The sequence below is a fragment of the Prionailurus bengalensis genome, chromosome D4, assembly GCF_016509475.1.
Source record: "Prionailurus bengalensis isolate Pbe53 chromosome D4, Fcat_Pben_1.1_paternal_pri, whole genome shotgun sequence".
NCBI lineage: Eukaryota > Metazoa > Chordata > Mammalia > Carnivora > Felidae > Prionailurus > Prionailurus bengalensis.
The window spans coordinates 4,147,501-4,161,995 of NC_057359.1; the positions used below are offsets into that span (position 1 = coordinate 4,147,501).

At 45.4% G+C, this 14,495-nt stretch overlaps 1 protein-coding gene across 6 annotated transcripts in view; it reads right to left on the bottom strand.

Annotated features, from left to right (window-relative positions):
• The window catches only part of AUH (AU RNA binding methylglutaconyl-CoA hydratase), a 353,212-nt gene that overhangs the window by 223,811 nt on the left and 114,906 nt on the right, over positions 1-14,495 (bottom strand). The window contains exon 1 of one of the 6 annotated variants that reach the window (XM_043567032.1): positions 13,140-13,252. The exons of the other annotated variants lie outside the window; for them this stretch is intronic. The gene's annotated coding sequence lies outside the window, so the exon portion shown is untranslated. Of the gene's footprint in view, positions 1-13,139; positions 13,253-14,495 lie in introns of those variants that run through there. 6 annotated transcript variants of the gene reach the window in all.

The following is a 14,495-nucleotide window of genomic DNA, read 5'->3' on the forward strand; positions in this document are numbered from 1 at the left end:
AGAACAGATACAAACCTCTCCGGGGCAGGGCACATTCAACCCTACTCAGAGCGCCTACAGGTAAATTTTCCCAGGAATGACCGGCACACAAAGATACTCAGACACAAAAAGAAAAAGACAAGAGCGAGAACCAATAGAAACAAGAAAGAGGGTAAAAAACACTCACAAAGACCAAAAACAAAACGATCAGGTCCAGGTTTCAGAACAAATACATCTACCATACGTGAATGAATGACAAATATATTTGCAGGAAAAAGAAAACTAGAAGTGATTTAGAGATTTTTAAATGAACTAAACAGAGTTTCTAGAAAGGGAAAACACAGTAACTAACATGAAACACTTCAGAGATATACTCAACAGCAGGTTGAACACAGCATAAGTAAATTAGAATTATCCCAAATCCAGCATACAGAGGAGGAAAAACAACGATCCGGGCTTGCATAAATTTAGCAGATTCTGAGATGAAAGGAAAGAAGGAACAGACAAAGAATATTTGAAGAGGTGCTCACTGGATATTGCTGAACACTGAGGGGAACCAATTCACCTATTAACAGTACCAGTGAATTAGCAAGGTAAATAAAATTAAATCTATACCTTAATAAATAAAATGGTAATCCAAGAAGCCAGAGAGGAAGAAAATAAAATGTAAAGGAAGCAGGCAAACAAAAACAAACAAACAAGAAAAGAAAAACCCTAACAGATTTCTTCAAAGAACCCAAAATGACACTAGAGCCAACTTCTCAGGCAGAACAGATGCCCGCGGAGAGTGAGATACTGTCACAGGGCTGAAAGGACATAACATCACCCCAGGAGCTGTTAACAAAGGGAAAAACAACAGGCTCAAATGGAGTTAGCTGCGCTAAGCCCAGCCTGAGCAAACCGAGACTTCATCCCCAGCACACGTGCACTCTCGGCCTCTCCCAGCAACGTGACCTTTGTTGAACCAGACCATGGGAATCACCCGGCCGGCACCAGTGGGCTAACTAACTGCCTGGCAGACCCCCACCTTCCCGGGAAGGAAGGCCAGGGACCTTGCCGGGAACAATCCTCTTCCCGCCCCCTTCTGCCTACAAAAGGCTTCCATTTTGCACAGCACCTCAGAGCTCCCGTCAGCCAGGATGTGAGGCTGCTGAGTCATGAGCTGTTTGGCAAAGCCGACTGTGTCTTCCAACTAACCCGGTTCAATGTCGTTTAACAGATTCAGTGGCAGCAGTGGGATCGAAGGAGACTTCCATCAGCTTTGAGAACAACAGGAAACTCAGGTATGGCACCTGGGAACCCTTTTGAATTCTCTATCATTCCTGTCTTCCCTGAGGGTCTGGGTCTGCTCTCTTGGCATCAAGCTCTCCATCTAATCGGCTCTCCAGTCCGGGCAGGTCAGCTTGAGATACCAGGCAGTTCCATCTGGAACCGAAGCCACCAGTGCTTGAAACAGACCACAATTCACCATCTGACTAGAACACCCCGGATCCCATACTGGGGACAGCCAGTGGCAGCTGTCGCTCCCCACTTGTTTGGAATCCGTCTGCAATCCCCACTTTGGGGTCTGCTGGTTCTGCCCTTTCCCCAGGCCACGGCTCCACAGGAATCGGAGGTACACGCCAGGCCTCCCCTAGGCCGGGCCGCAGTAACATCCTGAGTAACTGTGGCGGTGCTGTGGGACACATGTGTGTCTTACATTGTGTACGTAAAGGCTATCGCTAGTGAGTCTCAGAGGCTAAAAAGCCACAAGGATTGGCAGACACGGGTGCAACACTGAAATGCTGTTACGTTACTCCCCATCCAGCCTAAAACTCAATCAGGGTAAGTTGTACATGGAACAGGTTCAACTGACAATAGCTGTTCACCTCGTGAAAACGTCTCGTTACCTACAGTGACAAGGTAAGCTGCAAAACATCACATCATTCCCTCCCCACGGTACATCCCTTTTAGGTACTAGCTTGGCTTAGCTAAAAATAACGGAACTGAACTAATTAATAAGAAGAAGAACGGAATCCTTAAGTTCCAAAGAGTTGAGCGAGTCACTTTCCAGCACTAACGGCACCCCAGAATTACCACGGCCGTCATGAGGACCATTCTAATTAGACAAGATCACTCACTTCGGAAGTGCCCTGGAGAGCAAGGGTTCCCAGATTAGACAAACTGAAAGGGACACCTGATTTTTTTACCGGTATACTGAAACGTTAAAAAGCCTTCAAAAGTCCCAAATAGCTTCATTAAAAATCTCTTTGCAAAAGGCTAATGAATATTTAAAAATGCGAGATCATGAACACAAGTCCACTAAACTGTTAACTTTACAGCTCCAAGGCCAGAGGCCTAAGTGATACCTGGGTCCTGCCTCATCCCTCCTACGGTGGGGTCCATCATGGAAACACTGGCCCAGGGGGTCCAGCATCTCTACTGTAATCAACCAGGGCCGTGGGAAAACAGACTGTCCTCAACCGGCCTGTGCAAGCATTTCAACATCTCTGCCCCTAAAGAAGAGCCCCCGGGGGCGCCTGGGTGGCGCAGTCGGTTAAGTGTCCGACTTCAGCCAGGTCACGATCTCGCGGTCCGTGAGTTCGAGCCCTGCATCGGGCTCTGGGCTGATGGCTCAGAGCCTGGAGCCTGTTTCCGATTCTGTGTCTCCCTCTCTCTCTGCCCCTCCCCCATTCATGCTCTGTCTCTCTCTGTCCCAAAAATAAATAAACGTTGAAAAAAAAAAAAAAAAAAAGAAGAGCCCCCATATGGGCCGCTCCTCCAGTTGACAGCCTCCAAAGGACTCTCGGATAAACTGCTACCAGTAATCCCCTTAAAAGAGCAAAGGGGCAACTAAATATTAAAACGAATGAAAGAACTGGCCAAACTCGGGTAGATTCCGGAGCTATCCTCTCCACCTCAAACCTCACTTGCAGCCTGCAGACAGGATCCTGGAAAACACGAAGGGGCTGGCTAACATTGAAACATCACATAAGGAAAAGTAGGATGTGGGTTTCTGGTAAGAGAAGGTGTGAGAAACGGAGATCTATTTTTTTATTGAGGGACAAGAAAGTCCTTTTGTCCTAAAGGGAGGAGACTACAGAATGGGGGGGAGAAAAAAAGCCCCAAATCTGAACACCAATTAAAAAGTGGTAGATTTGTAGCTCAAGCTGGCTAAATTTAAAATGGACCTAATGATTAAATTCAAAAAAGTAAATGAATTTTATTATCAAAACTACACTGGTACAAAATTACACTTGGCTTTCTTCTGTCAACAGGACAAAGTTTTCTTAGATTATTGGTCTGCTCCTGACTAGGGACTCTGAAGGGTTTTCCTTAAAGCGATCTTCCTAGAAAGCAGAGTCTGTGTTTTATCAAAATAATCTCCTACACTCCATGTTGTCACCATCATCTCTTTGACTTACTGAGACTTCTCAATTAAAAGAGCCAAGGTTTATTTTTTACAATGACTTAACTTCCTGGATTTGCCCCTAAAGTCCTTAACTGTCACTACAGTTAAATACATGACTAAGTATTGTTTCTCCTGCGATCCTATCTGACCAAGTATTTTAAAGCCGTCAGGTAGTTTTGACAAATAAATCAAATTCTAAATCAAGTCTTCTTGACCTTGAACTAGCTTTGGGATTCTCCAAAGGGCCAAACAGCTCAAGACATTTGCTCTCTCTCCTTATGAAAATGGAGATGTTAATCTAATTAAGCTTATGTTAAATTACATGGGACGCATCCTCAAATAAGAATACTGAGCCCTTTTTCTGTTGTATGTACCTTAAAATATTCTATATTTTGGACATGATCTTATTTTTTGTAAGTTTGTTTGTTTGTTTATTTAGAGAGACTAAGTGAGCAGGGAGGGGCAGGGAGCAAGAGAATCCCAAGCAGGCTCCGCACTGTCAGCACGGAGCCCAACACAGGGCTTGAACTCATAAACTATGAGATCATGACATGAGCTGAGCTCAAATTGGAGGCTTAACCAGCTGAGCCACCCGGGTGCCTCTAGACATGATCTTAAAATATATTACAGAAATAACTACATTTCCTTATCAAATGAACTCTGGTCAGACCTTTAACAATGGGCATTGCAAGTTTCTGTCGTTTACAGAGAGTACTTGCATTAGATGCTTTCACAAAAGTGTTCCTGCAAACGTGCTTCATCTTCAAAAAGATTCACACAAAGGACCTGGACAACAGGATTCTGAAAACTTTAAGATAACAAAGCTACTGGGTAAGAATTTCCAAAACTAATGGAAAAACTAGATTCAAGAAAAGATTAATTACATGGGACTGAACTTATTAGCAGGATGATGGGGTTTTTTTTAACAATTTAATAACATGTACCTTTGTAAACAAACATGAAACATTTACCTTTTTCCCCCCTCTCTGATCCATCCAGATTTTAGAAACTCTTGAGTATTCTTTTCATGGCAACGTAATTAGTTATCTGCTCCAGTTCAACGGTAATCTGTTTTCCTCGTACAGGACACAATTGGAAACACTGGCTATATTACCAAAGCTTTCACTGAAATGGTATTTGCAGGTAAAATCTGATGGGGAGTCCTTGGCACGGCTTCCTGGCCTCAGGGAAAGGTTCCTTATCAAAGTTTTCAGCAAAGGGGCGCCAGGGTGGCTCACAGCATCGACTTGACGTCGGCCCAGGTCGTGATCTCGCGGTTCATGGGTTCAAACCCCACATCAGGCTCCAGGCTAACAGTGCAAGGCCTACTGAGGATTCTCTCCCCAGCCCCTCCCTTTTCTCTCTGCCCTTCCCCTGCTCACTCACACTCTCTCACTCTCAAAAACAAATAAATAATTTTCAGCAAAGCAGTCTTTAAAAAGAGCTATGTGGTCAATCTCTATTCTTCTCCTTACACAAATAACCTGGCCAAGTTGAATGCAAATAAATTAGTTTTACTGTGATTATCTTTAGTAAAAATGTAGGGGTGATCAGAGAAAGAAAAATTATGTCTGTACCTTTGTAAATATCAGATTCTAGTCCTGTTAACTGTCTCCCAGGTTTTGTTATATACCTGTAAACTGGGCTGGATCCTGAACTCTTCTGGTTTCCTCAAATGTCTGGGGATGACTTTCTGAACTAGTATTTCCAGTGTTCTCCCATCCTTCTAATTTGGAATGACGAGGAACAAAGACTGCCCTTGGATCTCCTTGGAAGGTGCAATACCAGGTGCTCCTCACTACTCAGATGGCAGCCGAGCTTTAGCGACTGGGACCTTGGGTACACATCTCACAGCTGAAGAGAGCTCCACCTGACATCTGGTCCTATGTAGATGCTAGAGACCCCCAAATAAAATTGACTAGGAAGAGAAGTAGCCGACATCAGGGTAGCCTGCTTTCTCCCAAGACATCAGATCAAGACATGGTAATTTCACTAAACGTGAAACTCTTTTTTTCTTCTCTGTCTTTCCTTTACTCTGACACTGGCCTGTAAAGATAATGCTATCAGTCATATTCCCCAGGCCATTGCTGAATGAAATGACCATTCGGACTGTTGGATTTGTAATCAGACACTGATCTGTCCATGATGCTGCACTCCATTAACAGTGCCACGGTACTGGGCAGGGTTTGTGCACCAACGTGATTTCTCTTCGTCTGCGGTAGTTATCATTCTCCTCGGACCTGTGAATACCTAGAATACGCTTAACTGGGCCATGCCTCTTAGGATTCTAACCGCACCTGACCGCAAATGAATGGAGACACCTCACGCGTCAACTGTCCAGGATTTACATCATCAAGTTTCAAAAGGACCTCCCAGCTCCTTTCATAACCCCCTGGCAGGCCCCAACTTCCCTGGTTGGGAGTAAATGTAAACAAGGCTATCATCAGGAACCTCTCCTTAACTCGTGCAAGTACTGCAGAATCCACCGCTAAGACAGCTGCCCAACCAGAACCCAGAGACGCGCTGGCCAAAGTTGTTCTTGAAAACAGGGCAGACCTTGACTTGCTTTTGGCTGGGCTGTGGCAGCCACCACCTGCTGTACCTGGATTAACACTCTTGGGGAAGTTGAAACTCAGCTACGTCGGATCACTGAGAGAGCCATTTGGCTTAAGAAAAGTACTCCTTCAACGGGTCTTTCTACGGCTTATTCGATTCTGACGGGTTTGGGTCATAAGAACCCGTGTCTGGTATCTTTGCCACAAGCATCTGTGCCACCAACATTTTTGCCACGTAACTAACTGGCCACAAAGCAATTTGCCATAAAAGATAAAGTAACGTGAAAGAGGGACACTTGTGAAAAAGGACATAATGAAGCATGAAAAATAAGTAACAAAAGTAAAGAGATTTTATCATGCATACGAAACATGACATTTAAATGTGTGTGGATTCATGGCAATACTGTGCAAACTTGTGATACTATTTTGTGGACTGTACGTAAGCACTTGGTTCTAAAGTCCTTTGTTCAGAGCAGTATATATATAGATTCTTTGCTTGTTGATTTGTTACCTCGTTCTGTGCTGTACGTTTTCTCTTCTTGATGAAATTTCTCCCTTCGTTAAGAGAATATCCCGTTTCCAAACACGGAGACGCGTATTTGTCGCTGAGCTTTGTGTTGTCTTGCCAAAGCTTTCCATGCTGTCGCGTGTTCCTGGCGTACTGCCCACGTGTCCATGTACAGACGTTCCAAAGTTCTGTGGGAAATGTGGCTTCACCTCTGTGCCTTCCGGTCCCTCAGTCTTGCTCCTCCAATCCAGGGTTTCCAAATAAGAAACGAGCGCCTGCCGCAGGTCCGGCAGGTCAGGGTCACACGTCAGCTCCACAAAGCCACGCGTCACGTTGCCAACTGGAAGGAACGCTAACGCTGTGATGCATTTGATTTTCTGTTAAATTCCGCATCTGTCTGCCAGCACAACTTCTATCTGATACCAGTGGTTTTGGGGTCAGGGTTTTTTGCCACATGAAACAAACAGCCAGTTAGAGTGGTATCCAGGTATTCTTCTAAAGGAAGAGACAATACTTTTTCCTCAAAGTCAACCATTAGGGACTCGGGACCTACTCTTGGACGTTAAGCGCTTTAGTGTACAAAAAAAGTCTGCTCCCCGGAGGTAATTCGAACAGACAAGAGCCACTACTGTTACTGATTGCTACGTGCGACATACGCTTCAACGTTCCGCCACGTAACCCGTCCCTTAGAGTTCACCTAATCATCAAAGGCAGATTCTGTGTAAATACCTGAATTCTGCCTACACCGTGTTCTCCGCTACCAAACGGCAAAAAGTTTTTGACATTTTCCAGAAACATACTCCTCAGGAATGACACAACCATTTCTTTTCAGGAGCTAAGTGGAACTTGACTCTTCTTTTGCTGCAACTACAGATACTGCTGAGTGAATTGGTAAAGACGGCACTGGAGAACAAGCGATTGTGTCTCAATGAGGCAAAGAGGCAGTAATTAATGCTCTCAAAAACCAGCTGCATCCTTTATATTGGCCATAGCTCAGTAAGTTTTTGGTTTGGACGAGTGGGAGGGGAGGAGCGCTGGGCAAGGACCCGCAGACGACAGGCTATCACTCTGGTGCAGTGCGCAGTCTGGCTGTACGCTCCCACCTCACGCTACGGCATCACCCACCATCTGGGGACCACCACATCGACCCATCACCGTATAGACCACTACGAGATCTAAGGTTTATATGAAATTAAACATGGGAGCACCAAGTTGACAGAAAAGTGAAACTGTCAACCAGTTGGGTTTTTTTTTAATGTTTTATGGCAAAAGTGCCTTCCAAGCTATTAATTAGTTAATGCCTTAAATTTTGGTCCCATCTCTCTCAGTTAAGCTCAGAGTCTAATCAAAAGTGAGGAACTGTTTCAAAAACGCAACAATGGGCCCAAAACGGGAGTCACTTGTGCCAAGCCCCACATCAACCAACCAAGACTTAATACCTAACCTAACTGTAGCCTCGGCCTCCCCCAAACACGTCACCCCTAACCAATCAATTTGGGATTGCCTGGTCAGCACTAGTGAGGCCATCTGCCTGACAGACCACTTCTTCCCTCAAAGGAAGGTGACCTTGCCTAAAACAACCCACTCTTTGCCAGAAATTTCCATTTTCTGCCCCTTCTGCCTGTAAAGCCTTCCATTTTATACAGCTCCTTGGAGCTCTGTTTGATAAAATGGAATGCTGTCCAATTCACGAATCATTAAATAAAGCCAATTAATGTTCGAATTTACTCAGTTGAATTTTCTTCTTTAACAGAGTCTACACCCAATGAACATATTCTTCAAGAATGAAGGCAAAAACATGAAGATGAAACTCTGTCCATTTCTCATAGCAATATCAGACTGAAACAAAGCCATTCAAAAACAAACATACAAAAATGAGAAAAATCCTTAATAATGTGGATCTATAGCCCCAAACCTATAGGTAGTAAAAGGATTAATGCATTTTTAAAAAGCTCACAGGGCGGGGGGCACATTCACTAAGCAAAGTTTGAAGACAAATTAGTAAATAGGGAAACTGGTAAAGCGGGGGTAAATGGGCAATTGGGGGAAAAAAAAGGCACAAAGAACTAATTCTTAATACACAACAAACTACTGAAACTCAAGTTTCAGTACAATTTAATAGTAAAGGAAAAAAGCAAAAGCTGTGAGCAGACAATGGAAAATTCAAATAGTCCACAGGGGACCGGAATATGCTACTTTGAAAAATGCCACTTTGGCATAAGGATTATTTTGAGCTGAAAGCAACTGAGAAACAGCAGACATAGGAAAAGCTCTAAAAACAGCATTAAGTTTTCCTTTTGTAAAAGCAAGGTACATTTGTACAGGAAATTTCCATTTGTAACGGCGTCTCCCTCTCCAGCACTGGGAGGAGGAGCACAACTCAACACTCCTCTTCAGCGGAGAAGGCAGCAACACAAATCTGCATTGTGAGCCTCCCTAGACAAGGCTTTCCCCATACATTTCCATAACCTACCTCTCACAGAAACCCAAACCCCTTTCCTTTCATTTCGCCTAAGATGGCATCTGAGCCCCTGAGTTCTAACCACCTCCTGGAGTTACTAATCACTGAGTTTTCTCCCACGTAAAGGCACACGGTAACACAGTTTCCCTGTTAGTCTGTCTTCTGTCAGCATAACTTCCAAGACCCCAGGCAGAGAACATCAGAGTGCAGAGGAGTGTTCGCCCTCCTCTATAGGCCCTTATAAAGAGAAATGAAAGTTACATAACCAGGGAATGCCCTTCCTGACTTGTGACACTGCAGACATCCCAAGACCAGCAACTGTGTTAGCGAGGTGCCAGGGGTGCTGACCCCTGTGCTGGAAGGTCAGCAGGACCTGGGAACAGCACCCTCAGCCTTCTCACTTCTCGGACGCTACTCAACGACAGACCAGTAATGACGTGAGATGCTGTGACACACAGACAAGTTTTTCCTAGTGACTGCATAATTACAAAAGACCAAAAAAAGGCAAGCGTCTATCAGTAGGGGCAGGCTGAGTGGATTATAGCACATCTACACGACAGAAAAAAAGGAATGAGGAAGACATCATTGCGACTATACACGTAAGGGTTTTTGCTGTCTACACACTGCTATCCTGCGTAGATGATGCCTGGGTCATATGGGTCACATGGCAGGTGTACGCACAACTTCTTTAAAAATGCCAAAATGCTCCCTAAAACTGGCTGTACCATTTTACAATCCTGTGTGCGGTATAGGAGAGTTCCAGAAGCCACATCCCTGTCACCATCTGGTACAGTCAATGTTCTTAATTTGAGCCACTCAGCTTGGTATTCAGTGGTGGTTTTAGTATGCATTTCCCTCATGACGGACATCTTGTCATGTACTTATTTTCCATTCATAGGTCCTCTTTGGTGAAATGTCTTCTCCAATCTCTTGATTATTTTTTAATTCATTTTTTTTTTTTAATTTAAATTCAAGTTAGTGAACATACAGTGTAGTCTTGGCTTCAGGAGTAGAACCCAAATGACTCATCTCTCACATATAATACCCAGTGCTCATCCCAACAAGTGCCCTCCGTAATGCCCATCGTCCATTTAGCCCCCTCTTCCCCCCAGCAATCCTGTTTGTTCTATTGAAGAGTCTCCTATGGCGTGCCTCCCTCTCTGTTTTTATCTTACTTTTCCTCCCTTCCCTTATGTTCATCTGCTGTGTTTCTCAAATGCCACAGATGAGTGAAATCATATGATATCTGTCATTCTCTGACTGACTTACTTCACTCAGCCTAACACACTCTTGTTCCATTCATGTTGTTGCAAATGACAAGATTTCATTTTTTTCTTATTACTGAGTTTTGAGAGTTCTTTACATATTTTACAGGCTGCAAGTCTTTTATCAGGTATGTGATTTGCCCCTATTTTTTCCCAGTCTGGGACTTGTCTTTGTATTCTATTAACGGTGTCTTTTGACAAGAGATTGATCAAGCCCAATATTTTCATTTTTTCCTTATATAGATTGTGTTTTTGGTCTCTTTTCTAAGAAATCTTAACTTTCTAACCCAAGAGCACAAAGATTTTTTTCCTAAATTTTGTGTGGAAGTCTCATAGTTTTAGGTGTCACACTTATGTCTATGATCCATTTTGAGCTCATTTTTATATACAGTGAGAGATACAGATCAAAGTTAATTTCTTTGCATATGTTCGACCAATTGTTGAAAAGATTATTCTTTCCCCTAATTTTTAGACTTTATGCCAAGCTTTATTTTTAAATGTTTACATTTGGGGGTGCCTGTGTGGCTCCATTGGTTAAGTGCTTGACTTCAGCTCAGGTCATGATCTCGGGATTCATGGGTTCGAGCCCCGTGTCGGGCTCTGTGCTGACAGCTCAGAGACTGGAGCCTGCTTTGGATTCTATTGTCTCCCCTCTTCTCTCTCTGCCCCCTCCTCCACTTATGCCGTGTTTCTCTCTTCCACTAAAAATAAACATTAAAAAAAATTTTTTTAATAAATTAAAACAGTAAGTGTTACCTTTGTATTATTCATTCTTTCTGTCTTTCAGGGGCCTGCTGAGCATGTCAAATACATTCCTTCTTCCTCAAAATGTCTAAAAGTATTAGTTCTATAACAAAGAAAAACTAAAAGCACAGATTCTTAACAGCGTTGCATTTTTGACAAGGGACGCCCTAGCCTAAAAGCTGGAATACAAAGAAAGCCCGAGGGCGGGCGAGTGGCTCCAGAGGCATTGGACATATGGCCTAGGACATGGTCGGGGCTACGGGTTGGGACACGGAAATTTCAAGCATTGGTAGGCAAGCCTTACACTCTGGCCACCTCTCACGTACAGAACACTAATGTGTGCTTACTGATCCCCACTAAGATGCAGTTACACACATGCGCACACACGCGCACACGCACACACACACCAGAGCACTGCTATAATTCGTACGCTAGCCTAATGGCATTTCTCTGTTCACGGTCAACAGTATAACAAAGCATCTATGTCCGCAGGAGACAGCTCACGTAAATGCCAGAAGAGAGAACACTAGAAGAAACGGGTCGAGAAAGCGAGACTCCCGAACGCTGGCCCGGAGCTCTCTGACAGCTCTGGTGGCTGCGGGAATAGGAAGGCCACGTGGCCCCGGGACTCACTGAGGAAACAGTGTCTCACAAACCATCGTGTCAGCCTCCTTTTCCTGCTACCTCACCCCTGCAGCTGTTCTTTTAGCTGACTGCACAAAAGAATGTTTGTTCAGGTTTTTTGTACGGTAACGTAAAATCAACCATAAAACAGATACACTAATACATACTTAGTGACCAAAGACATTTTGTACCTTTCCTCATAACTAGGAATGTGACAGATAAAAGTAGACTTAAAGAGTACGTTCCGAATATGCTTATCGACCACTCTTTTTCTTAGTTTTAAATTAAAACAATTTTTAAATTAAAAAATTTCTTAAACTCAGAGACTCTTTGGAAACTGTAGTCTGTGCTAAGCCCTTCTTTTGGGAAACAGAAAAAACTGAGGAGATAAACGGTCTCCAGGTCCAGAGTGAAGGGCAGAGAAGCTTTAAAAGGACCAGCCTGCGCCAGAGAAAGCAGGCGGTGCGTGGCCACCCGCCCCCTGGTGATCCAGGGCATCCTGTGAAATCCCACCACCCCGCTGGCCCCCCACAGCCTGTCCTGGTGAGCACATTCCTCTCACTCCTTGAGAAGCTGTCTTATCACCACAGCCCTGGCAGGGTCATAAAGGTCACTGCATCACTTGGCAAACATTTAGGATGTTTTCAGAGTTCTCACTCTCTGCCAGGTCTGGCGTAGGGCTCGGGAATACCAAGGAAACTTCCTCCTCGGTGTTTCCACACATGCACACAGCAGAGTCCCCCGTACCCCCAGGGAGCTGCAGGACGCGTGACTTATTAGCTGCAGTCCCGTGTTTCCCAAGTATTTGATTCTAAACTGGTGGTTCAAAACCTTAAAACAAAATGTTGAAGGCGTAGTCATTATGTTTTCTTCTCTCTGGAACACAGCGCTCATAATTTTCATCTCACTAAGAGGAAGAGAACTTGAGGGCTCCAGGGTCTCCCGAGTCGCAGACTCTCTACTCTTGCAGCCCGTCCCTGCCCGGCGGCCTATCAGACCGTGCACTGCTGGGATGTGGGACTAGCTACCCAGGGCCTCTGTGTCCTCCGACTCAGACAGGGGTCCACATTTCCCACCGGGAGGACTCCTGGTTACACACCAACACACCCTTCCGGGAGTTGCGAAGGCACAGAAAGGCCTGATAAAGAGAAATTATTCGTGAACAAACTGGAAACTTCCCTCAGAGCATGGGAAGGCCATGAGCCCGTCGACATCCCTGCCATGGCCTAAGAGGAAGGATGCGGCCCCAGAGTCTGGGGGCGGGGCTGAGGTCCCCGCAGGGATGCCACTTGGCCTCTGTAGTAAATCAGTGTCATCATCTTGCAGGGGAGGAGGCTGGATGACCTTGCTGCCATGACTCCTCTGCAAGATAGAGCCCATTGGCTCCGGCCAGTCCCTCCGGAGCAGCCGCACAGGCCTCCCGGAGCCGGGAGTACACGAACACACATCCAAGCGCTGGGCTCTCTGCCAGGACTGGACAGCGAGCTCTGGTAGCTAGCTCCAGTGTCAGTAGGGAACTTTCTCCTCTCGTAGGGCCTTCAGCGGCACAGAGGTGGGGTTTCTGGGGCGCGAGTGCCTGTATGCTTACTCCTGTTGGGTCTGTACTACTTACAAAGTGGCTGGGTTTCTGAGAGGAGTTATTGGAGGGTGCAGAACACAAGTCAGTCACTGACCATGTGTTCACTACAAAGCCAGAAGCTGTGGTTTCCACTGATATAAACTCCCAATGAGGGGCGCCTGGGTGGCGCAGTCGGTTAAGCGTCCGACTTCAGCCAGGTCACGATCTCGCGGCCCGGGAGTTCGAGCCCCGCGTCAGGCTCTGGGCTGATGGCTCAGAGCCTGGAGCCTGTTTCCGATTCTGTGTCTCCCTCTCTCTCTGCCCCTCCCCCATTCATGCTCTGTCTCTCTCTGTCCCAAAAATAAATAAACGTTGAAAAAATAAAAATAAACTCCCAATGAGCCTGTAAAAGAAAGAGGAAAAGGGAGCCGAGTGTGGCCGCAGGCCAGGACAGAGGGGCTGCCCTGCACCCCGCGCCTCCTCCGTACCTCCTTCCTTCCTTGAAAAGCCCACAGCCCTGAGCTGTCCTTCAGTTCAGCACACAGTTCGGGATAATGCACAGGGCCCTCGGCACGGGGGTGATCTGACTGCATTGTGGGGCAGCTTACGTAACTATTTTCACCATCCCTCTCCTCTGAAGGCAGGATTTGAATCCTCTCCGCCTTTCGATGGTTTTCTGTGTCTAGCTGAGCCACAAAAGTTGTTGAGGAAACCTACCCATCTACCAATCTTTCTTTTCTTCCCTTTTTTTTTTTTTTTTTTGAGGGGTGGTGACGGGTAGGGGGAGAGAAGCAGAAGTCATTTTTGAAAAGTGTACCATGTGATCAAGGGAGAGTTACATGAGAATAACGGTGCCTTGTGAAAGAACATTCACAGAACAGCAAGGGGACATTTACCTAGTGCTTCTGATGTGCCTGGCCCTGTTCTAGGTGCTTTGTAAGCTCACTTAATTCTCACACCGAGTCTGCGGGGTGGTGCCAGAACCCCCGCTTCGGGCCCCAGAGGCGATCGTGAGTGCGGCTATGTGTTCACACACGGGCATCACTACTTTGCAAGACTGCCGAGCTCACAGAAACCCAAACCCCACGGGCTGCAGGAGCACGAAGGGTAGGGGACACCTGGGTTACCAAGGAGGTCACATACTGGAAACAAAAAGCAGTGAGATGCCTCTCGACATCGATATAATACATGTCTGGACTAAACCGGAACAAAGTTATCCTGAAACCCTAAAGGCAAAGAAACAAAGCCATTAAAGTTGGCCTTTAAAATGGAGGTGCCAGAACAATCTGTTAACGTTCATATTCTTACTACTGGACCAAAATCACAGAGAGAATAGATGAACATTTAATGAGAAAACTTCTTGTTCCTACACCAGTTGTTACTAGTGTTGTTTTTATTTCCCTTTTCCTT